General features: G+C 44.4%; 1 long non-coding RNA gene across 1 annotated transcript; it reads left to right on the top strand.

Annotated features, from left to right (window-relative positions):
• The first annotated feature begins 15332 nt into the window (after nucleotides 1-15332).
• On the top strand, nucleotides 15333-17178 carry LOC147685263 (uncharacterized). Its single transcript, XR_015300428.1, has 5 exons — nucleotides 15333-15389; nucleotides 15595-15748; nucleotides 15832-15902; nucleotides 15993-16090; nucleotides 16744-17178. It is a non-coding gene; the product is annotated as an uncharacterized LOC147685263 (long non-coding RNA).
• Nucleotides 17179-24879: the final 7701 nt, after the last annotated feature.

The raw sequence follows: 24879 nt of genomic DNA, 5'->3' as shown, positions 1-24879 counted from the left end.
TTAAAAGGACAGTATTTTTCTCTGAGGAATTGAGCAATGGTATCTGAGGCTAGGCCCCAAAGCTCCCTCTTTCTCTCAGAAGGCCTTGCAATCTGTGCTGTGATAAATCTGATTCCTGCTTCTAATGCTCTATACACAGACCTAGCTAATCGCTAATTGATCAGCTGCGCTGACCTCAGCTGAAAAAGATAATAATGGTACAGAAAGTATCACTTGTGCCAACTTTCACCAACCCTTCTGAAGAAAACACCAGATAGAGACAGTGGCATAATGAACCTTGAGGGACCCCCTGCAAAGTACATGGAGCCCCCCCCCACGCTCTGGACCCAGTCAGGAGCTCTCAGGGCAGGGGCCTGTTACTCGTGCACAGTGCCGGAGGGGGCCCTAGAGCTCGGCCCCCTGCACCGCAAGGGCTGCGGTGGCTGTTGAACACCACTAGATAGAGAAGAAAACAAGACTGATACCCAGATTCACAAAGGTTTAGCATCGGGTTAGCGTTACTTTTGTAACACTAACCCAACGCTAACCTGTTCGGTGATTAACAAACCAACGCTAATTGGTATTAGCGTTGGTTTGCATGGAAAAGTAACGCAAACCAGAGTGAAACGCTACTTTGCGCCAAGGAGGACGTTAAAAGGGTGGTATATGGGCGTTCCCATACAACCACCCATGCTTTTTGACACTAAACCTTATCTACTAATATTAGTTGAAAGGGTTTAGCGCCAAAAATTAACGCCTCTGTAAAGCAGGCGTTAAAAGAATGTTTTCTTTTCTCCTTTATTTTCCGACTTTGCATGTGTGGTGCGCTGTGCAGCACACATATAAAGTAGGAAAAACGTTGAAGTTTGTCTAGGCATAGTATTCTGTACAGGAGAAGTGTATCCTTCCTGTACAAAACCTATGCTAGACTCAGGCACGCGCTCTAGCACTATGGCGCTAAGGTGTGTGCCTGGAAATCAGTTGAAATCAGTGCTGCATGAACGTCATTTAGAGGTTACCAAGGATCGCTGCTGTGACCCCCTGGCACTGCCTTTGTGACTCCTAGCGTCAGCAGTGGCAAAATCAGTGCCAGGAACAGAAGCAGCTTGTCCTTTGGTGGGGGCTTTATTCTCCTTATTTTTTGTCTATTTTTTGTTATACCAAGAGTGAATAATAATACATTATTCGCTATTATTCTAATAGACACTAGAGTACAAATAGAGGGAATATGACTTTCCCTGGCAGCTGAGGTAATTAAAATAATGGTTTTAAATGTATGTATGTTGTGTGCATGCTTGCAGTTTTGAGTGTGTGTGTGTGAGTATATGTGAATGTATGTTTATTTGTGGGCAGAGGGTGTATACGTGTGAGTGTGTGTGTATGTGGAAGCATGTGTATGTGTGAGTGAAAGTGAAGGTCATAGGGCATGTGAAGTCTCTTCCACTACCCCTGGCATTTTGGTGAATTGACGTCCAGGCAGAGACGGTGCAAGGCTGAGGGTAGGACAGTGTGCTATCTCTGTGAATATGGTGCTCTCCTGCTCTCTCCCTGTCATGCAATGCATTTGGATCTTTGGGGGCTGTGCTGCGTTCCATGACAGTTTTCAGAATCTGGGCCAGAATCTGAACAGAAACAAATGACTTAGAATTTGAAAACAGGCAATAGAAGCAGTTTCTGGATTAGCTGAAGAGCTGACCAATCAGCAGGGAGTTTCTGAACATCATTACAAGGATCTGAGGATGTGTTTGGTAGAGTCAGGTGGAGTAGCCAGTAATAAAGATTAGTGGGTTAAAAACCTGCACTCACAGTTTGGCCTGGTTGTGGGCTGAGCCTTTTAAGGTTGAGTGAATAAATATAATTACATTGGGATAGTACAACATTATATTTGTAGCAAATTGGCTTCTGCAACCCTGTGGCAGTAGGTGCATTATGCCTCTATATTGTAATTGATTTACTCATGTTGATGTTTTGTGCAAACAAGCTCTGCTTCTGAACATTCCACCATTTGCTTTACTGAAATGAGGAATGCCAACAAGACATGCCTTAATGTGTGCTCCATCCCAGTGCATCAGGTAAAGAACTGGGAGCTGGATTTAGGGCTCTCAACTTCATGGTCCAGTTTTCGAATTGCACCGATTCCTGCCACTAATTGAACTACTCTTCTGTACAATTACAACCTTTGGTCTCCGGAGTGGGAATAACCATGTGAAGTCAGATTTACAGGGTCTTTTTGCGCATGGTTGATCCAAATTCCTGGGACTTTCTGTTCCCATTTGACACCTTTTATGAGCAGGTGATAAATAGCAGCAAGTGGAGTGGCAATGCTGCTTGTGAGGTGTGGGCCAGGAGGGTGTAAGTGGGCAGGGCAGGCTGTGTTCTGGCTGGAAGAAGCCTTTCATGCTTCCTCTCTGGTGTTGGTAGGGGTTGGATGGTGGCTGGAGGTGCATCTGCTCCCAGCACCTGCATGAACCCACATGTGGTTCTGATACCTGTGTCTCCACACCTGGTAAAATTGGGCCCAGTTTAATTCACCCAATAATGTTAGCTTCTGGAACACCAGATCACTGGCGATGGTGTCGACAGGAGCGGCATCCACTTCTTGGCCTTCTTAGGAAGGACATTATATTGCCTGTTCCTTTTTAGAGTGAATGGTGCAATGTCCGTTTTTAACTGCCCGCCACCTGCCCATCACCGCCAGGTGGAAATAAACAAATATTGACCCCCCCACCTCCTCATAGAAATCTTCCAAGGTGTGGGGGGGTGATTATATTTTGTGTTTTCGAAAACAAACTCCCACCTTAATGGTTTTTTCTGAAAATCAAAAAAAAACTCAAAGTTTGGTGAATGGCCATCAAACTTTTCGGAGGCTGTTTACCAAACTTTTTGTAGCTTGAAGGTAACCACCATGTTGGCCAGGCCAGTGTGCATCTCTAAATTTGGCACACGGTTGCCTTTCCGGGTAGCAGAAGTAATGTTCTTTGCCACCCTCATTGGCTGAGTACTGACCACCAAAGCATAAATCAAGCCCTAAGTCTGATTTACTTCTAGCTGGTCCAGGTCTAATCTTTTAGTGGATAAAATTAATGAGCTGGAATGCATTCCGAGTAATTATCAGTGGCTGAGATTAGTTCAAACAATCTATCTATCACATTTTTTTCTCTCATTGCGATGACTGAAGTACGACGAGTTTGCACGCATGTGGGTCCCCGGTTGACTATGCTTTAGGAATCAAGTAGCCCCTCGTTGATGAGACTCAATAATGGTGGATGCTTGTGGGTTGCGGGGGCTGCTTGTCTTCCGGGGTCAGGGGGACCTGACCTGGCTGTGTGTTTTGCTCCTCATCTACCGTTCACACCTTTTGCTTTTGCTTCAACAAGCATTTTCAATGCAATAGGTCTCACAATTGCTAGATTTTAAGCTATTGGGGTTGTAAATGGTAATGCATTTTACTAATGTGTTTTTCAAAGCAACAAATATATAAAAGGCATTGTCATTTCTAATGCTAATAGCTCAAACTCTCGCAAATGCGAGACCTCTTTAATGGTGGCGGCTCCCCTTTCCTTAGACGCTGCTCGCCGTATTGAGGTAACAGCCAGCAGCGTTAAAGAGAGGGGCGTGGCCAACATTAAGTGAAAGCGAGTATGGGGTGCTTTTACACAAAGTGTAAAAATAAATTAATAAAAAAAGCTTTTATAGTGCGACCACTAAAGTGAAAGCGACCCGTGTTGTAAATTAAATAAATAAGCATGGCCGCTAAATGGAAAGCGGACTGCGACGTAAATAAAAAATTTAAATAGGTACGCCGCTATAGTTAAAGCGGACTGCGCTGGAAATGAAAAATACATGACTAATAACAATATAAAAAGTGGGGTTGTGCTGCGACGTCATTTGTGGAATAGGGAAGATCAAGAAAGAAAATAGTACACACCGACTAGATAAAGCAGACCGTGTAACAACACAAGTAAAAAGTTCTGTTGTTATGGAAGGTTACAAATATAGACAAGGCGGTACCAAGGAGGGACTACTAAGCCTATTCACGAAGGATAAGCAATGATTTTTTCGAAAGGACAGTAACAAGAACCAATTGAAAGGAATGGGTGGGAAAATAGGCGGAGCTTCTATGCAATACCTTAATTCAGAATGCCTCACAGAGTAGCGCATGATCTGCTCAGGCTCGACCTAAAAAGGAAGGTGATTGCAGACATTAGCATGTTTGTGATTGCTCACCTAGTTACTACCTCTAAAAAAATATCTGTGTTGCTAAAACATTCCTGTCTTCTTTCCCTATTGAAACCATGTTTATATATTTTATGTTTAGCAAGTTACAGGATCATTCATGAACAATGTGAAAATATACCTACTATGATGGAATGGGTTGAGCAGTGAAAATGTGAACACACCTCCTTGCCCTATTCACACAAGGCCTGAAATCTTGTGGCCTTCCACACCTGATAAATTACAAATTTACACGGTTCAGGATTTGCCAGCTGTGCATGTTCTTCCCAATTGCTTTTTGAACACCACATAATGAGGGGCAAAGTGCTCATAATATATAAATAAAACACCTAATGTGAGGTAATTAATCAGCACGTGCATGCTAATTGACTGGCTGACATGCTTCAGATGTGATGTTGAAAGAGATGGCTGTGCAAAAGCCTGCAGGATGTGCATTTTGTGCCCGCGAAGTAATCATGAGTTAGGCGCAAAGTAGTTGCAGTATGGATTTGGAAGTTGCCATGGGTCTGAAACTGCACTAATAACTGCAACAAATAGCATTCACACCTTGGTTTATGCCGGGCAGACCGTGCTGTAATCCTATTGGAATTGTCTTCGGCATTTGATATCATTTCGCAAAAAAAGCTGATTGACCGCCTTCAGGAATTTGGGGTGACAGATTCTGCCTTGAAGCTGCTGGCTTCCTTCTTGACTGATAGGTCACAGAAAGTTCAGATGGATCAATTTTATCCGGGCTCCACCCTCAATCTTTGTGGAGTCCCACAGGGTCCTCCTTGAGCTATTCCCTTTTTAATATATATGTCTCACACTGACAAAAATGGCCAGATCTTTAAGCTAATGATCCCAAAAGATCTGGCAATATCTGGTAATATCCTATGCAGATGACACACAATTAATTGTGTCTATCGCAGAGGGCATAGAGGCCTCAGCTGCCAATTTTAACTCCTTGGATGCTCATGACGAGCTGAGCTCATCATGAACAATGGGATTTTAAAAAAGTCAGCATTGACGATGACTGTAATGAGCATTGATGTGGTTAACATCTGTATGAAGTTGGTGGCATCTTGGATGAAAAACAACTACCTTCAATTAAATAGGGACAAAACTGAGGTTTTGAGGTTTGGTAACCATCACCCCATATGAACCCATTCATGGGAGTCAGAAATTCTTGGATGTCCTTGTCCTGTTGACTCGGCGAAGAATCTTGGGGTCATAGTTGACATCAATGTATCCTTCAATCTCCAGGTTAACAGGACTGTGTCAACTTGCTTTTGGGTGATAAGGACCCTTAGGAAGATGTTCATGTGCCTCTCTTTTACCACACGGAAGCAAGCCATGGTGGCACTGCACTGATTCCATTGAAGATGGATTACTGTAATGCCCTATATCTGTACATAAATAGGGCTTCTATCAATGTAAATGTAAATGTACAGGAATTTATATAGCACAAATCACCACCGGTTTCTAAGCGCTTGCTTAGGGAACCCGTCCTGTTATTCCCCTGTGAGATAACCCCGGCAGGGTATCCGCAAGGTGAAAGTCAGGCATCCCGCCGCGAGGGGCCGTTGTGGAGATTAAGCAAGCTATTGCCCAGAGTCGCAGAGTGTGAACCCATGAATCGAGTAGGCACCAGAGCAAGAATTGTCGAGTCCATGGACATTTTAGGACTCAAGACCCCACCGAGCCGGGAATTGAACCCTGGTCCCGGGCTGACCTCTGCTTCCAGGTCTGCCTCCTCTAACCAGTGAGTCAAACTTCTCCACAATCAATAAGCTACATCGTGTTCAGAATGTGACGGCAAGACCTGTCTAAGATGTTCCAAAACACCATTCAATTTTAGCTGCCATCAAGAAACTACACTAGCTTCCAGCAGAGAAATTAATTCTGTTCAAAGCCTTATGTGTTGTGCATGAGACACTACATAACTCAGGACCGGAGGGAATCAGGCATCTCTTCTAACTATATGTTCACACTAGACAACTACGCTCCACTAATAAAAATCGGCTAGTTGTTCTTAGGTATAGGAGGGTGCGATGGGGAGGAAGAGCTTTTTCAGTAGCAGCTGCCAAACTTTGGAACACTCTTCCTCTATTCATTTCTTGTTTAGAGATACAAGACGCCTTCGGTTATTTGTTTGAGCTATACAAAATGGTCATTCATTCAAGGGAGGCGAAAAACATCCTTACACTTCTTTGGCTTTATTGTCAAAGGATGTGTCTACCACCTTATATATTTGTATTTATTTTTTACATTTGTACTTCTTTTCTTTACTTTATCTATCCATATATATATATATATATATATATATATATATATATATATATATATATATATATATATATATATATATATATATATATATATATATATATATATATATATATATATATATAATGCCTTTCAACAATGTTAACATAATTACATCGAGACAGGGAGTGCATTAAGAGATTTGAATTTTGAAATTATTCAATACCTCAGTGATCATTTTATTAAGCTTGATCTAGGAATTGCCTGAAGAGGTGAGCCTTAAGATGGTTTTAGAAGATTGAGAATGGGGTCAGAGTCTTGAAACGGGGTGGGGGTAATGTGTCGTAGAATGTAGTGGCTGCACCAGAGAAAAGTTCCATGCTATAAATGTCCGGATATGGGAGAATTGAAGAGCGAGGGATTGTGACTTCTAAGAGCCCTTGAGCCATCACAGAATATTGAGTAGGTCAACTCAGAAGTATAGGGTATTTTCACTTATGGCTCTGTATACAAAGCAGCAAATTATAAAAGTTATTTTGGTTATGGTGAATAGCCAGTGAAGGATGCAGAGTATGGAATGATGTGGTTGTATCTTCCTGCAAGTTGAAGTAGTTTAGCAGTCTAATTTAGAACAACTTTGACGGGTGCTAAGGCACAGTCTGCTGTTTTGCACCTGAACCTTGAATAGGCCTATGCCTGCCTTCCACAATGCTGGCTCCACCTCCTGGGGTGTGGTTGAAGTCTCTGCCCTGCAAGGTGAAAGAAGAGGAGGAATCCTGTCAACAATGTGCTCCAGGGCTGTGCTTTCCCTCCACAATGCTGGCTCCACCTCCTGTGGGGTGTCTGATGTTTCTGCCCTGCACTGTGAAAGGAAAGAAGGAGTCATGTAAACAGAATGCTCCATAACTGGTTTTGACTAGGCAAAGGCCCCTCTGCCCTCAGAGGACAAAGGATTTTGGGGTATACATATTGGGACCCTGATCCCAAGAAATTAGATCACTTTTGGACTACAAGAAGAACCCTTTGCTGAGGAGAAGAACCTGAAGAAACTGAGGAGAGACTATCCCTAAGCTGAAGTGCTGCTTGGGGAATTGGCCTGCAGTGGTTGCCTGACTGCCAAAGGAAGGAGAAAGGAACTTTGTGTACTTTATTTTCAACTTGTGAAGGATCTCCAAGGGCTTGGAAAAGAGCTTGCCTCATGCTGAAGTCTCAGAGACAACAGCCTTCAACACCCAGCTCCCCAGAGTTCTTTGGAAGTGCCTGCTGCTGTTTTGGGGCCTTCTGCGGGACTGCCTGCTGCAAGGAGCTGGAAGCGCGACTCAACGAGGAAGAATCGTGACACCGTCACTGCTGCTGCCGTGCATCTCTGAACAAGGGTGTCACCGCTGGATCTGTCGTATTGCACCGCATCGAGAGAAGCGTCTCGCAACGAAGAGGAAGCATGTCGCCATCTCTTCTTCTGCCATCGCACTTCTGAACAAGGGTGTCGCCGCTGGATCTCTCGTATTGCACCGCATCGAGAGAAGCGTCTCGCAATGAAGAGGAAGCATGTCGCCATCTCTTCTGCTGCCGTCGCACTTCTGAACAAGGGTGTCACCACTGAAGCTGTCGTATTGCACCGCATCGAGAGAAGTGTCTTGCAATGAGGAAGAAGCATGTCGCCGTCGCTGTTGCTGCCGTTGCACTTGTGAACAAGGGTGTTACCGCTGTAGCTGTCACATTGCACTGCATCGAAGAAAGCGCCTTGCATCCCCGGAGAGGCGCGCCGCCGTCGGAGCTGCTGCTGTCGCATTTCTGAACAAGGATATCGCCGCTGTAGTTGACGCATCATGCGGAAGCTTCTCGCAAATGTCGGAGAAGAGTGTCGCAGTCGAGGCTGTTGCCGTCTCATCGCTGAACAAGGGTGTCGCCGCTGCAGTCAACGCATCGAACCGAGAACTTCTCGCATCATTAGAGAATCGTGCCGCATCTGAAAGATCTTCACTTCTTTATTTCTTTGCACCGGAACATTGCCGCATTTCCATCGCTGCAACATTGCTTGTCGTCGAAGCACAACGCATCGTAAGGTACATTGACGCAAAGTGTCTCATCTTAAGAACTGAACTGACCTAATCTAGAACTACCATTTTAAAGTAACAGTATGTGTATTTTTGTCGTTTATGGTCTTGTGTTAAATTTATATAAAGTATACTTATTTTTGACATAAAACCTTGTGTGGTACCCATCTGTAGTGTTGTCACTTGGTTACTGTATGTGGCCACAAATGCTTTACACCCTGCCTCTGAGATAAGCCTGTCTGTTCGTGCCAAGCTATCAAGGGGGTGAGCAGGGGTTATTTTAGGAGTGTACCACCTTACCCTAAATAGAGGCAAGGGTCCCTATTTGTCACAAGTACCTACCTGTGCCAACTAGAGACCCCAAATCAAGGTTCAAAAGTACTTTATTCGGTTAAAACAGAAAATAACCATGAAAGTAGCATGTAAAATACAGTTTACAATGGGTCAGATGATCATTATTTAAAATCACAGCAGAAATGACATATTAAAAAAGAACATAAATACAGCATAAGAATTAATTCATACAAAGGGTTTTACGACAATTAAAAACCAATTTAAGAAATTCGGAGAGTGACGCTACCATAAAAACACTATCCATTTTTTGAAGCTCTAAAAATGCTAGGCGGCATCTATGTACATTTACATCTTTAAGGATTGGGATGATAAGGTTCCTACGATAGTGGGTATAAAATTTACAAAAAAATAAAATATGAATATCGGATTAAGGGGACACATCGTCGCATGGGTAAGGCACAAGTCTTTCAACCAACAGTTCATCTCCGGGAAGGATAGTAACCTAAAAACAATGTTAAGTCTGAACCGGGTTAAAAGGAAACGTTCATGATTGGACATGTATAAAGATAAATATGGCTGTAGTTTCACTCCGGTTATGATCGACTGGTGGGCGAGGACAGTCTTTTTTTTCACCTCCTCTAGTCGTCTTTGTTCCTTGAGGTGATCGATACATAAGTTTTTTAATCCACTTCTTGAAATGTGTACCATAGATAATGGATCCTCAAAGTATTGAATACAGCTTAGTTCTTCAAGAAAATTTCTGACATAACATATCCATTTAAAATTATTAATCTTATCAAGTGCTAGAACGTCCTTTAAAATAGCCCGGTTGACCACACAATCATCACTTGTCCAAACCCTATGCCAAAGAAGAATAGGCTGGATCTTAATTGTGTCAGTAATATACACCAAACCTAATTCAGCGTGACATATAAAAGTTGCAGTACTTTCTGGAATGGACAAAATGTGCCGTAAAAACTTATTTTCCACGGTTTGAATTGAACTGACATTTGAATAACCCCATAATCCAGAACCGTATGTAGCTACCGCTATACAGGTGGCATTATAGATGGTTAGTATTTGCCTTATGCGTTTTTTCCCCAACTTTTTTAGGAAACACTGAAAAGCCATTACAGTTTTAGAAAACAACAGTGTTCTGGCATTAATAGCACTAGTCCACGAGCCACTGTCATGGAACAAGATGCCCAAATACGGGAAAGTAGAGGTCTGCTCTAGGGGTTTAGAATTTATAAAAATAGGCTTCAAATGCCTACGTGTTCTTGTCCCGCAATACATAGAAAATGTCTTGGAGCAGATGATTTTCAAGTCCAAGCTAAGCATAAAACTATTAAAGGATTCAACCAAAGTTTGAAGTGCCATTGGGGTGCGTGCCATCAGTACTGCGTCGTCCGCGTACAGTAGTGCAGGGAAAGGTCTCCTTCCCACCATAGGCATATCCCTGCCCTCCTGCACGAGGTGATGCTCCAGGCCGTTTATGTAGATTAAAAATAAAAATGGCGCTAAGAGGCACCCTTGGCGTACACCACGGCCTATCCCAAAATGTCTGCTACATTCACCTTCTTTACCGTACCGTACCGTTGCAGTGGCACCAGAATATAAATCTCTCAAAAAGCATATAATAGCTTTATCTACCCCCAGTTCAACCATTATTTCCCACAACTTGTTGTGGGACACACAGTCAAAAGCCGACGATAAGTTGACAAAAGTGAGGTATAGGCTTTGTTTTTTAACCCTTATATACTTCTGTTGCAAAATAAATAGGTTTAACCGTTGCTCAACGGTCCCCAAACCCCTTTGGAATCCGTACTGAAAATCACTTATCACCCCATTTTCTTCTGCCCAGCATTGCAGCTTAGCTAAAACTACTCTCCCAAGAATTTTTATGGAGGAATCTAATAAAGAAATCGGCCTATAACATGTTCAATTCTGCCTGTCTCCTTTCTTAAAAATCTGAACAATAATTGATGTAAACCAGGTAGGGATTAGGCCTTTCGCCAAGGCAACATTAAAAAACTGGACCATTATTGGCCCCCATAGATCAGTATTAGCCTTATAAAGGTCAGCTGGTATGCCATCGGGCCCAGCCGCCTTGCCCCCCTTAGTTGCCTACAGACTTGCCAGGACTTCAGGGAGGGTCACGACCAACTCTTTTGATAGATTCATATTTTCCAGCATTGGATCAGGGCCTGTATCGAGCGCCGGTTCAACAGTCATGTAAAGGGTGGAGAAATGGACCACCCATTCATCTTCTGTAATGGCAATTTCCATGCGTGCTTTATTATCGTAAAGGAGCGGAGTATTTATGACCCTCCAAAAAGCAGCCTGATCCTTCGATTGTGACGCCGAACAGAGTTCATCCCAAGCCTCCCTTTTTATCACAACCTTCCTGTCTTTCAGTACAGTATTGTAGGTCTTCCTTAGTTCTCTGATTAGAGTTACATCCCGTGGTCTCTGATGGATCGCATGTTTAAGATTTGTTAAGGCTTTAGTACACTTCTTATCAAACCATTTCTTATTAGTTTTTAAGCAATGTTTACGTGTGATCCACAAAACCTCCTTAATTGTAGCAGCAATAATTTGAAAATGCGCTAAAATGTCATTACTCTCTGCATTTTCATCCAGGCAGATCAAAAAACTATTCATACACTTATTCACCACTTTGGACAGAAAATCGTCCGGGACCACTTTGCTCCATTTGAGAGTATATCCATTGTGGGCACCTAACTGCACATCCTGTGCCATATACTTGGAGCTTGGTACATTTTGAGATGAGACAAATAAGTTCTCCATTTCTACTACCTGTGGGAAGTGATCACTCAGTGCCACATCCATTAAGCTAGAGGTGGTCAGTCTTCCAGCAGAGCTATTTGTACAAAAGCTAAAATCGATAATAGACAAAGCCCCCCGTCCCACAAAGGTTGGAGCAAATAGCGTGGGGAGGTGGGCTATCTCATTCGTAAACCCAAAGTCATAGTTAAAAATCATCTCATTGACTAGGTCTCCAAATAGGGTATGTTCTAAATGCGTTAAATTAACATCCTGTTCCAACATCAGGCCACATATACCCTTTTGACCCTTTCTACACAATGAGCAATTAAAATCACCCCCCCATAGTATCATTACTTCACCCCTTTTTTATCAATTTCAGTTTGTATATCTTCACTAATCATGGCAAGTACTTCCTTTATCATGCTACTAGGTAGGTTATTATGGAAATTTAAAAAGACAATCCTTAGACCCTTCCTTGTATCTATCACTATTTTCTGATAGTAGCTGGATCCATGGGAAAAAGAAATCCTATCATATACTAACAGGTTAGATATATACGTTGTCAGTCCTCCCTTGGGCCTTCCATGTGAACCACCCACTGCAGGGGTAAAATAGATTTTCTAGCCATTTAAGTGTATTGGTATCAAATAGTTCACAGAGTGAGGGGCCCCCCGAGATAGGATGTGAGGCAGATCTGCGGGGGAAAAACACAATTTTCAAAAGGAGAAAGTAGATCTGCCCCGTATTTAATCAGGTATCGGCTCAATTAGAGTCCAAATTCTTCAAAAGTCACCCATTTTAGCGCTCACCAATTAGTCAAGGCCATATACAATTTAGACAGAAGCACTTTTATAGAAAATAGATCATTTTTATTCTTATTTACTGCATATATTTTTGTATATAACACAAATGTACAAAATCATTTTGAGAATTTTTTTCCCCACGATTATAGGGTAAAAACATATATAAATATATATACAACCCGGCAACCTTCCAACATTCAAACTAAAACAAATTCATACATCACAGTCAGTCATACTCATACAGGGCTCATTCATACATTCTACTCAGATAGGATTTGAGTTGAATTGCTCTGAAAACATCCTGAATATTGCTCTCAGCCATAGACCGGGGATAGATGGTAATATGTTCAGGGTAGATGGTTTCAACGCCGACGCGCGTTTCGGTGCCAGGCCCCAAGATAGGCCGCACCTTCGTCAGGGCAGAGAAGGGGAAGGAGGGGTTGTACTCAACAGTAGAATTAATACTTCTGGTATCCAGGCACTCTGTAGAAAAAACACATCTTTTAGTATAGTGTTAAACCCCCATTCAAAACCACATTTTATGTTAATATATTCAGTGCTAATCACCTAATAGCTAATCACAGTGAACGATCCACAAGTACGAGAGACACTAATTGGTTATCCTCATCATTTTCCTTTTTGCACAGTTGTCAGTGAATCAATACATAGGGGAGCTAGTCCCATAATTCTTCAATACATATAGTAATAATATCATACATAGGGGGCATTGGTGAGCTCGAGAAATGGGTGACATACAGGATAGGGCTAAAAAACAAACAGTTAATTAAAGAAAAGCATTCTGGAAATCTTAAATATCCATGCAGTGGACCCTCACACACACGTTAGTTCACCTGTTGCATTCCAATTGTACAGTCAGCTTTTACTCATATGAGCATTCATTCATTCATATATCTTTTGTGTATATACAGAGTTTCTTACCCCCACTCATACAAGAATGCCCATCATATATGGGCTCCCCAAAGTGCACAAAAGCCAAACCAATCCGCCCATGCGTCCAATTGTTTCTACTATTGGATCTGCTACAGAACCGCTGTCCAAATACATTGACAAGTTCTTAAAACCCCTAGTATGTAAACTTAAATCATACATCAGGGACACGGGCGATTTTATTGGAAAGATGGAAAACTGTGTATTCGATCCGGACAAAGAGTTTATGGTTACCATGGACGTGGAATCATTATATTCGAATATTCCACAGGAAGGAGCTATTATGGTCTTGGAAGAACTGCTTCTGAAGGAAGATGCCTTACCCAATGCCCAGCTTCTTATCGAATTTTCCAAAATTGTGTTGAACGAAAACTACTTTGAATTTAACCAACAGTTCTACCACCAGGTTAAGGGGGTGAGCATGGGGGCGTCATGCGCACCGAGTATAGCTTGTCTATACATGGGTCAATTCGAAAATAAAAACATCTACAACGAAATGGCCCCGTTCTCGGAAAATGTGAGAGCCTGGTCGCGCTTCATAGATGACATCTTTTTCATCTGGAGTGGCGACCAGGACTCTTTAGATGAATTCATTAAATGGATTAATCTAGCAGATGAACATATCAAACTTACTGCCAAGGCTAGCAACACACAAGTTGAGTTTTTGGACGTATGGGTAAGACACAATGGCGAATGCCTATATGTGTCACTGTACATTAAACCCACCGCCAAAAACACGCTCCTAGAGTATGGAAGCTACCACCCTCGCTGTCAACGGGACTCTATCCCTTTCAGCCAGTTCTTACGACTAAGACGAAATTGCTCCCGGATGAGTGACTTTTTAGAACAATCCGACCTTCTGAAAGTCAAACTCATGAAACGAGGGTACCCCCATCGTCTAATCAAGGAGTCCTTCAAGAGGGCCAGGTATTTTAACCGTGAAAGTATGTTCCAGACACAAACAAAAGGTGAACTAGACAGACTGGTCTGCATCACCAACCACTCTACGGTGAATGATAAAATCCGCCAAGCCATAAATTCTCAGTGGCATATTTTGAATGGCCATGAGGGAGAAGGAATTCTCGCCAAACCGATCTTTGCCTTTCGGCGTAACAAGAATTTGAGAAATCATCTTGTTCAGGGTGCAGTTCGAAGCCAAGTTGGCCCTAAACAATCAGGCATGTTCGGCCTACCGCCGGTAAAAGGAAACCATCGATGTGGCAGTTGCCATATATGCCCTAATGCTATTTTGGGCGATTCTATCAACATTGGACATCGCCAGATAAAACTAAACTCTATGAGCAATTGCCGATCATCCAACATAATTTATGTGATCATCTGCCCCTGCGGAATGCCATATGTGGGCGAAACTAGTCGGGAATGCAGAACCAGAGTGGGTGAGCATAAAGGTAACGTTCGAAATGAAAGGCAGGGTGCTCCCCTCGTTGCCCACTGGATCAAAATGAAACACACCGAAGATGATCTAAGATGGTCCATCTTAGAAAAGATCCGAGAAGTCCCAGGCAAGAATACTACCTGCATTCGGAAAAAGAGGGAGGTCTTCTGGATCTTTTTATTGGATGCAGTGAACACAGGCCTGAATGAGGCATGCCCATGGGAAAACGCGATTTACTGATCCCGCTTGTCTCCTCAGTATTGTGTAATATCCTGCCTGCAACCTATAACACTGAGCAAAAAAATCTTTATTACAATCCGAAGTAAAATCTTAATTATAATCCGAAGTGTAGCGAATTTAGGATTTAAATGTTGCCGGCACGTGCAAAAATACGATTCAATTGGACCCTGCTGTCTACCCAAAAATATGATTTGGATTGGCACACTCCATCGCGGGTTTTGTGTAATACCAGGAATCCGACCCAGATTTTCCAATTTGCATGCACCGCTCAATGTTTGAACACACCTGAAAAACGTTAGGTATTGATTCCACCTTTTAAAAGGCGGAAGCAGGGGGCTGAGTTTACGTCCACCGGCTGCCGGATGTGATACGAAGAGGAATCTCTACCGCACCGCCCATGTAAGTACCTCGCGCTGAAGCTCTCTTTGGTTAAACGCTTGAAATCTAAACTAGTTCAAGTTCTCTGAAGGTGTGTCACTTATGTATTCTGTAAATGCCTGAGTGCAGTGAGTAGCCCGGTTTTTTAAAATTATCTTTCTGCACGCATTTACGTGGCACCGCGCAGCTTTTAAGCTAATCTCTATTTGCGCATTTTTCCCGGCAGATTCTGACGGCACCTCCTGGTGAAATTGCCGTTTGGGCTGTCTCTTTTAACAGAACGCGGATGCTGAGTATGAACTGCTTATTGCCAGAGCACCTGGGTTCATTGAGGATGAAAAGCAATGCCATCTTTTAAACCACTAAACGCTATCTAGAAGGTAACCCTTGACCTCTGGTCTCCTAAGCTCTCTCTCCCAGCATCGGAAAGGAGAGGTATCTTAACTGATCTTTTTGTTTTTAGGCAGAACGCGACCATCGACCCGAACCTGTCTTTATATTCCCCGCTTCTTGCCCACTTAAACATCTTTTTAGGTAAGAAGGGAGCTCTTTAAATCTAAGAAAATAGTGGCTAAAATATACGGCAAACCTGAGTCTAAGAAAAGATAATCTCCTTTTGTGTAGGACTTCAGGAAGGCGCCGAAAACGTGCCACCCATTGAAAAAGATTGGTCTTTATTTTTCTAACAGTAGACTACACGCTGAGGTGTATGTGGACGCCAGGTAACATTATAACGTTATATAGATAAATGCTATATGCTTTGGAGCTTAGAAACATGGTTGAAAGGAATGCGATACGCTGATTTACGCTTTAATGCCAGGTAGTGCCCTCCATAAATAAATAAATGCGATGTGCAATGGGGTTTAGAAACTTGCTAAAAGATCTAGTTTCTGAAAAACCAGGCCTCCTGTGATGGACTACGTAAGTGTGTATATGTATATACACAAAAGATATATGAATGAATGAATGCTCATATGAGTAAAAGCTGACTGTACAATTGGAATGCAACAGGTGAACTAACGTGTGTGTGAGGGTCCACTGCATGGGTATTTAAGATTTCCAGAATGCTTTTCTTTAATTAACTGTTTTTTAGCCCTATCCTGTATGTCACCCATTTCTCGAGCTCACCAATGCCCCCTATGTATGATATTATTACTATATGTATTGAAGAATTATGGGACTAGCTCCCCTATGTATTGATTCACTGACAACTGTGCAAAAAGGAAAATGATGAGGATAACCAATTAGTGTCTCTCGTACTTGTGGATCGTTCACTGTGATTAGCTATTAGGTGATTAGCACTGAATATATTAACATAAAATGTGGTTTTGAATGGGGGTTTAACACTATACTAAAAGATGTGTTTTTTCTACAGAGTGCCTGGATACCAGAAGTATTAATTCTACTGTTGAGTACAACCCCTCCTTCCCCTTCTCTGCCCTGACGAAGGTGCGGCCTATCTTGGGGCCTGGCACCGAAACGCGCGTCGGCGTTGAAACCATCTACCCTGAACATATTACCATCTATCCCCGGTCTATGGCTGAGAGCAATATTCAGGATGTTTTCAGAGCAATTCAACTCAAATCCTATCTGAGTAGAATGTATGAATGAGCCCTGTATGAGTATGACTGACTGTGATGTATGAATTTGTTTTAGTTTGAATGTTGGAAGGTTGCCGGGTTGTATATATATTTATATATGTTTTTACCCTATAATCGTGGGGAAAAAAATTCTCAAAATGATTTTGTACATTTGTGTTATATACAAAAATATATGCAGTAAATAAGAATAAAAATGATCTATTTTCTATAAAAGTGCTTCTGTCTAAATTGTATATGGCCTTGACTAATTGGTGAGCGCTAAAATGGGTGACTTTTGAAGAATTTGGACTCTAATTGAGCCGATACCTGATTAAATACGGGGCAGATCTACTTTCTCCTTTTGAAAATTTAAGTGTATTGGTGCAATTGCCCAAGTTTCTTGTAGGGCTAAGATGGCTACGCCAGTAATTACGTCATCCCAGGAAGGATTGTACATTTTTTGTTTAATCCCTGCCACATTCCAATAGACCACCTTGCAGAAGTCTCTTTTAGGCGTCACCTCTACAGCAACCCCTGCATGGCCACCCAGCATCCCTTGTGTTATCATTGGCTCCACTCGAGTTTCGTGTAACACATCATGCCCTGATGAATTAATGTCCCCCAGGCTTACAGAAATAGGTGACTTAGAGACGTCTACAGCCTCTGGGAGTCAATCCACCATTTCGAAACAGTCAAAGCGATTGTAGCATGGAATAGGTGGAGGAGGGAATTGCTGATGTCCAAACCAGCCTGGATCGTGCCTTTGCGGGAAGAAATGAGGAATCCTTTCCCTACGTTTCACCACCGTCCACCCATCTTCATTCACCCCTCCCCATTGAGTATTATGCTGATTCCTGTCATATCCTGGACCATTTCCGCCCCTTGGATAACGGCTGTTCCTAGTCCAGCTCCATCTGTTATCCGGATGTTCCCCGTGGGAGTAGAAGTAGGGTAATGCCCTGGCCACAATGGACAAGCCATTGTTTCTCGGGCCCTCGTTGTGATGTACTCCGCAGTGCGCGGATTTTCAAAAGTTATCACCACACAATCACCATGTGCCCTTTTTCTGTTATACCCAATCCATGGTACCCTTTCTACCATTAAAATATTGCTTTTGATAGCTGGCGGGAGAGGGTAGTTGTCATTTAGCCAATGGATAGTCTTATTTACGAGTGCCCCATTGGTTTCCGTGGATTGTGCACCCAATTCCGGGACCCCAGTTAAAACCACGACATATGGTGATGCTCTTGGAGGTAAATTTATACTTCTACGTACGTCGGTTTTAGCTGGTTGGCCTTTATCAGGTGGTTGGACAGGAGTTTGTGGTGCTGATACTTCCTTGACAGGTGGGGTTGAGCTTTTAGGTGCTGATTGAGTTTTTAATAGCTGTTTATTGGGGGGTTTCCCTTTTTTGGGATTAATTATACTCGATGGGGTACTATTTGGAACAACCTTTGCCAATGTGGGGCCAAGATTATTAGATGTTGTTGCTATAGCTTTGGCCTTGGGCGTGCTTAAGTGGGCTATCCGTTTGTCCAGATTCTCAAACTGCGTGTGAGTGTCTCTCTTTAGGTCTTGAATTTGTTTTTCAATCTCCTTGAGAAATTCTGTCAAAGGGGTTAATAGAGTTTTCATTAAGGTCTCCAGCTAATATAGTTTTCATTAAGGTCTCCAGCATATATAGCATTGTACTCTCTTTTCCCCTACTAGTATTAACGCTTTCCTCCGAGGAGCTATCTCTAGTGCTATTGGTGATTAAATCGGCCATTGAGTCATCCAAGATAGTGTCATCTAAAATAGCTAGGGGCAATATGTTAGGGGGCAGGATGTCTTCTCCCTGTAAATCAGTATCAATGGCATTAGGTATGTTACTTGTATCTTTAGATAGTTCTTTACCATGTCCTTTAATAGGCTTATTTTGGTTAGCTCCTTTTTTAGGAATTGCCCCTTCCTTTATCCCCTGTAGCACCACATTTTTATCTTTGGGTGAGGCTGCTATATGTATCAAGACACTAGTTGATGCCTGTGGGGATGGTAAAGTATGCACTAGGGGAGTCTGAGTAAGGTTAAGGGGTTGAGAGGCAGCTGTGCTAGTCACATCCATAGATAATTTATTACTCTCTTGTGTATTAGGGCTCCGTACATTAGCAAAATGGCCCATAGAAGACCGTTTTGCGGCAGCTAAGTCCTGCGATACCCTTCTTTCCATTAAAGAAATCCCCTCGTCTATCAGTGTATTTGTTCTTACAATAAAGTCATCTAGCGTGCCTGTTAGTTTCTTCCCCCCCGCTGCTGCCCTACTTCTTGTCTCACGCATCTCCATACTATTTATAATGAGTTTTTCGAAATGAACGTCTCTGTAGATGCGGGCACCTTTGTATGACAGAGAAACCCTGCTCATTCCGTAAACAGCTTAAAACCTTCCTTTTTAATTCACCCCTCTAACCTTGTTTCCCCCCTGTGTTTTCCGGCTGGTTCTGGCTATCATCAGCGCTTGGACGCCTCAGGGCAGCAATTTGCGCTCTACAAATATAAATACAATACAATACAATACAGTGAATACAATGAAGTCAGCAAGATCTATACACACTACCCGCCCACTGACGACTTATGGAACAACAAAGTAGCAATTATGAGTACCTCGGCACTTTTAGTCCAGGGTTACTGGCCCAGTCCAGTCTCTTCTGGCCGATGAGGGCCGTAGAGGGCCCGCCCTTTGCCCGGGCTTCGCCCCGGGCGCTCCCGCGACGCGGTGAGCGTTGTCAGTTATGAAGAGCACGCGATGAGTAGGGGGCGGGGCTGAGCGGCGAACGCGGACCAGGTGTTGGAGGTCACGCAGGGACTCCTGGTAGTTTGAGTCCCTGCGGCGTTCAAAGCAGCCCGCTCGCAGCCCTTCTCACCCTACAACACACAGCGCCTTTCCCACGACGGTCAGCACCAGTTCAAAACGACGAAGCGGCACCCGCGTAGCGGGTGCGGCAAGGCATCTCCTCGTATCCTCAATCCACCACCACGGGGATTCACGGGTAGCAAGGCTCCTCCTCAGGAGTAACAAGACAGGTTTCCCAAGTAGAAGGGAGCACAGGGGAGTTTTCACTGTGCGAGGAGTAGGGGGCAGGGCTGAGCGGCGAACGCGGACCAGGTGTTGGAGGTCACGCAGGGACTCCTGGTAGTTTGAGTCCCTGCGGCGTTCAAAGCAGCCCGCTCGCAGCCCTTCTCACCCTACAACACACAGCGCCTTTCCCACGACGGTCTGCACCAGTTCAAAACGACGAAGCGGCACCCGCGCAGCGGGTGCGGCAAGGCGTCTCCTCGTATCCTCAATCCACCACCACGGGGATTCACGGGCAGCAAGGCTCCTCCTCGGTAGTCACAAGACAGGTTTCCCCTCCAGGTCACAGGTCACCCAGGAACCGGGCCGGGCCCTGCTTAGAATGGGAGAGTCGAACCCGGAAGTGAGGCCAGCGTTGTTGGGCCTGTGAGCTAAGACACCTGGGCAGGTGCCTGAAGTTCCCCGGCCCGGCCTTGGAAACAACAATCGAGGCACCTCCAAGTTCGGCGGAAGGAAGCCCAGGGGCAGAGAGGGCATCGTATTACCGAAAACAGGCCCCAAATCTAACAGGATACAATTTTGAAAGAGAGAGGAATTATGTTTTGTGGGAATTTAAGAGACGGGAGTTCTCCTGCATCCAGTGGTGATATCTTCAATCGTTTTTAAGAATAATAGGGTGTCCTCTGCATATTGGTATATGCTATGCCTGAGGATTGTTATCATTAGGCCTAATGGCTCCATGTACAATTTGAACAATGTCAGCAATATAATTAATCTCCGAGGGACACCACAAATAATTTTGGTGGTGGTAGAAGTATGGTCTCCAAACTTCACTAATTGGGGTCTGTTGGTCAGGAAGGATTTGAACCACCTTAGACAGGACTGGGCTGGCCCCATTTATTCCATTGGGCATTTTCCCAGTGGACTGGTGCCACTGGAAACCGGTTTTGAAAGCTCAGGGCTGGTGCCAGTGTGACTTTCCCTCACTTCTTGAGTTTAATTGCAGCTAGCACTGGGTGCTCAAAGAGAGTGAGAGAGAGATGAAGAGGAGGTAGTAAAAAAATGGAGAGAGAGCCAGCTATCAGAGTGGAAAAAGAGAGGAGTGGAGAAGAAAGAGAGAATGAGTGGATGGAACGGAGACAAAGCAATGAGAGGAAGGGAGAAGGTGGTTTAAGCATTTTTTGCCTGGGCAGCTCTTGATGTCACAGTCTGGCTCTGACCTTATAGGATCTTGTCATGACAGCCCATGGGATATTGCATTATCTGAAGCAGTCTACCATGATCAACTGTGCCAATGACCGCTGATGGGTCAAGCAGCACCTTAAGGCAAGAGTTTCCCTTGTCCAGTATGTGAAATATGTCCAGCACCTTTAAGGTTAGGGTTTTGATGCTGAGAGGGAGGTTGTGTTGGTTAGTTGGTTGGCCACTGATTTTTCTATGACTTTTTGTCACAATGACAAGTTAGAAATAGGTTGGTAATTTTATGTTTGAATGGTTTAAAGCGTAGGCTTTTTGATTATGAGGGTGAGTAGGCTGGTCTTAAAGATGGTTGGGAATAATGTTTGATCTAGTGAGACATACAAATTGAACCAAATATCTTGAAAGATTTAAAAATTAGCTTTAAATATTTTGTCTGGTGTAGAGTCCCAAAAGCAACTTGTTTGTCTTAGTTGTTTTATGAAGAGGTAAATTCCTGACCCGTGATGGGTGACAAAGTGCTCTGAGTGTGGGAATATTACAAAGGGGAAGGATTGGTAGGGGAATTTTGTGGAAGTTGTTTGTTAGCAGTCAACTTTTCTTCCAGATATGTGTGAGAAATTCATCACAATTTTCCATTTTGAGGGGAGCATAAAATGTTCTGTGTGTGATGCAGAGAGTTTTTTAATGTGCCACAGTAATGAACATGTGTGTTTGAAATGGGATTTCTGGTTGGCTAGGGCATGCACCTAAGCCAGGCAGAAACCACCACTCTAGTCAGGGCAAGGAAGTTACACGCTGAAGATAACACCTGTTCCCCCCTTGGTAGCTTGGCAGAGCATATCTAATCAAAAAGGGGGAAAAGGAAGAGATAGTGATCCATTCGACTTCCTTGTGGTAGTATGCAATATCAAAAAGGGGGAGAAGGATCACTTGCACCTGATTAACAAGGGTTTAATGTGCTTTCCGTCTTTCTAAAAAAAAACCTCAATCACGTACACAGGCTGTGAGGTGTATATCTTGGTTCTCCCCCTTGTTCAAAGACGTGACTGCATCATCATTGGGTTTCTTTTTTCAAACATGCTGTCCTCCTTGGCAGAGCAGTAAGGCTTATCCCAGAGGCACGTTGTAAACTGTTTTTGCACAACACACTCACACGGCAGCGACACACTAGGCACACCACAAAAGAAACTCAACACAGAGTTATATAAAAATAGCCTTTGTATTAGTCATAAAACACTTTAGAACATATCACATATATACACTGTGCCACCAGGCACTTGTCATGTATTTACAGGTATTTGCATAAATCACCAGGCCATTCGGGCCACTGTCATAATCATCACAATCCACAGTTAGTGAGGACAACCAGTAACTACTGGTAAGGGTGCACTTAGCACACCAACTTTACGCATAAAATATAATCAGCAGTGCATCATTTCCATAACACATCATGCCCCTCTTATGCCTAATCATCATTACAGCACATAACCCTGGTGGAGTGCACACATTACAACCGCATCCGGCATAAGGCAATAACTCAGTATGGTATGGTAAAAACACCATCAGCAGTGCATCATATCAAACGTTATTAGTGTGCACATATTATAATCACATCAAACCCATAACTGCAGTGGCCATGATTTAACTAAAAGGCATGTTCACTGCTGCGGCCTCCTCGTCGCCTGTTAGGAAATGTGGTACGTTCCACAAGAAATGCCCGAAGGCACAAGGCAGCTGCCTACAGATATGTGGCACAGCTGCTAAATCAAGTTGCGGTTTGGTCAGGGCTTCGCCCCTCTGTTCAGGCCAATGGGACCTGTACCACCCGTATCTGAGGTTCCCCAAACAGGAGCAAAGCATCCAGCTGTCCGCGCTCGGGTGGTGCAGTGGTATGTGGCCCCAGAAGGAGGGAAGTAGAGAAAGGGCACTCACCCGCTCCCCAGTCAGGACCAACTACTTCTGACACAGGCGCCACTCCGCCTACGAGGAGCGATAGGCACGTCCTTGGTCAGCACGGTTACACTGCTCCTCGTGGCGAGAATGTCCTCGCTGCTCTCGGTTTCTCAGGGGAATGTGGCCTGCCACAACCTGGCTAAGGAAACCCGCAGGGCTCTCCTCCTTCCGCACGGGAGCCCCGTCCAGGATAAGGCTTCCTTGATCAATGCCCCACCCCCAACCAGGCAGCAGAGAGGAATCCCAGTGTCAGGATTCCTTCTTTGCAGGATTACAGGACAAACCTGGCTGCAGGGCACAGCACTTTGGAGTGCAAAAACAATGAAGAGCTGCACACACTTCAGGGCAGTGTGAGCCCACACCTGGGGCTCATACCACAGAGGAGGGGGGTGGCGCTGCCCACACTGCAGGGCCAAAAAGCGCTCCACCCCAAATCAGCCCTGTGCAAGCCCACTCCTTTAGAAAGCGAGCCCCTGCACTATGATCTCCCCAGCACTGAGGTGCAGAGAACAGGGCACAGGCAGGCCAGAATGCAGGGCCCCTTGACAGAGGGAAGTCCCTTCAACCCTCTAACAGGCGGGGGCTGAGTCCCATTGCGGTTCCTCCTGGCAGTGTTCCTCCACATCCAAGTCAGTTCAGTTCTCAGACATGGGATCACAGCCCCAATATTTATAGTACCAAGTGTCTTTGTTCTCCCCACTGGCACAGGGGTCTGAGCCCAGTTCAAACTAGTTCTGGGGCACTTTAAAATACCTTTTCAAGAGCACCACCACCTCCATAGTTAGGGCAGGTCCTGGCTCCAGACACACCACAGGGGGGCTTAGCCATCATTGTGGAAGGCAGGCACATCCCTATTCAGGTGCAGGTGCTACTCCTCCCACCACTCCAAATGCAGACCAGGTCTATTCAACCTAGCGCAGACTCATCCAGACTCTCTGGAGCCATTGCACCTCTCCAGCCCCTGTCACTCCACCGCCAGACCAGGCCCAGACTGGTGATTCCGGGCACCAGGCAATCCCCCAGTAGGCTGGATGGGGTGTGGGCCGGTTCTTACACTGGGGGCCAGTTTTGTTTCGGGCCGTGACGTGAGTCAGAGAGAGTCACAGTAGTCTGATTGTCTGTCTGACCTCGACTACTACTCCTCAGTCTCTTTCGTGTCTCCGCTCCGCGGTGTGGGGAAAAAAAAGCACAACTGCAGTGGTGCACACCGTCTGTGACCCGGTGCAGCAGCCTTGTGAATTCAATAATCAGTAGCAGAGGAGGTGCTGCTGTGCAGTGCGCAGATGTCTCCTCTGCCGCCACCTCTGCGCACCACTCTTCATACTGCAGTTCACCCTTAGGGTGGGGCTGGTGGTTCCCTGCATGCCACATGCGCATTGGGGTTCGCGCAAGTGCATGTGACTGCCTGCCATCCCATCCCAGAGACAGAGAGGCTGGAGGCAATGTTGCGGCCATAATTTAATTATTTCTAGCCCACTGGGCCCTGTCGTCTGCCGCCCGTAGCAGGTGAATTTGTCCTTCCACTCAGCAATGAATCATCATGGGCAGTGGGCATTGAGCGGGTGTCGCAAACGGGTCGGGATTACATTTAAAACAATGCAAAAGGTATAGGCCCCGGCCCGGTTCTAATCTGCGCAGTGTGGATTTGATTGTGAGCAGGGCGGAGCGAGGACAAGGTCAGGTGGCTTGAGTTACGCACCCTCGCAGCACTATATATATATTTTTT

This window comes from Lissotriton vulgaris, chromosome 10 (genome assembly GCF_964263255.1).
Source record: "Lissotriton vulgaris chromosome 10, aLisVul1.2, whole genome shotgun sequence".
NCBI classification, from domain to species: domain Eukaryota; kingdom Metazoa; phylum Chordata; class Amphibia; order Caudata; family Salamandridae; genus Lissotriton; species Lissotriton vulgaris.
This window is presented reverse-complemented; position numbering and strand designations above follow the sequence as displayed.